The following is a 1,442-nucleotide window of genomic DNA, read 5'->3' on the forward strand; positions in this document are numbered from 1 at the left end:
TGTGGCGGGGATAGCTTGGGCGATCGCACCATACTCGCTTATCGTAAGATTTTGCTCATTCATTCATTCATCCACCCCCTGGTTGCTCAATTGTCGGTCGGTCAGTCGGTCAGTCAGTGAAGTACCTGTTTTGTTTTGTTTTTGTTTTGTGCTCTACGGGACGGTGCCGGACTCGCGATGCTTGCAGGGTATATACATATATGATGCGAATTCCTGGAGAGGGGGATGTTCCCGGTAGTGTACCGTGTTTACACTCGTCTGTTACAGTGCAGTTCTCTGCTCGAGAACACAGCATAGGCGCTAAAAGCGCTATGGACGCATTGACAACTAACGGGTTTCCCTATCTTTGTTTCTTGTCCTTGTCTTCTTCTCTCTTACTCCCCCCCCCCCCCGGTCTACGGTATGTCTGCAGCACAGCGTTGTTCAGTGAATAAATAAATACAAATACCGGTATCATCATCCATCCTATGATACTATGCCCTAGAGGAAAAAAAAGGGGGGGGGGTGGGATAAGGAGTTTTTTTTTAACCTTCCTACCTTCCGCAGGTTTCACGACCTCAAATCCATACACCAAATAGGCTATTGAAAACATAATACCTACAGCTCCGTACAGTAACACTACACAGCAGAACTTTTCACGCACACAAATGGTAAATGGTGATAATAATGATGTTTTTCTGGACTTCATCCCTTTTCCTCCTCCCTCTATGCACTCTACTGGCACACGGTGCTCCACAACGTCATGCGGAACGGGAGGGGGTGTCCTTCGCCAGGTACTCGAGTACTTAGTACATTGACTAGTACAAAGTACGCACCTAACCCGTGTGTCAGAATTCAAAGTTCGAAATTCGAAATTAAAAAAGTTTTCACTATCCCTCTCTCTCGTTGGTTGGACTGGGGGGGTAGGGGGGGGCTGCAGCGATTAATTAATTACGATAATTATTACAGTAATTATCATCGGCATCACAGGAAGGAAGAAGGTTAAGGTTCATCCCATCGCTAGTGTAAAGTACGGGTGGGGGTAGAGGTATGCCCCGCCAGCCCCCGCCAGAGACGGAAAGAAGGAATTAAAAAAAAGAAAAGAAAAGAGAAAAAAAATTTAAAGAAAGGGATCTGAGACATGTGCTGGTGCGAATCGGGGGGTTTTTTCTTTCCATTCCGCCTTGTGTAGGTTGTTTGCTGACATGATACTTGTGCTCACGACCATGAAAAAGTGTTGAATGTATTGTAGCTATTGTTGATGAATTGGAGGGTGGATTCATCTTGCACTGCTGTGGCTCACGTTCACGTTTATGATTATTGTGCTTTGGTGTTTACTGCAGATGTCGTGCAAGTTCTTACAGGTGTTTTGTTTTACAGTGCAACCGCACCTATCTAGATACCCTATGGTACCCTGTCTTGTGCCTGGACTGTGCCTGTCAGCATGAGGAACAAGATTTGAC

Source organism: Tuber melanosporum (genome assembly GCF_000151645.1).
Source record: "Tuber melanosporum whole genome shotgun sequence assembly, scaffold_9, strain Mel28".
NCBI classification, from domain to species: domain Eukaryota; kingdom Fungi; phylum Ascomycota; class Pezizomycetes; order Pezizales; family Tuberaceae; genus Tuber; species Tuber melanosporum.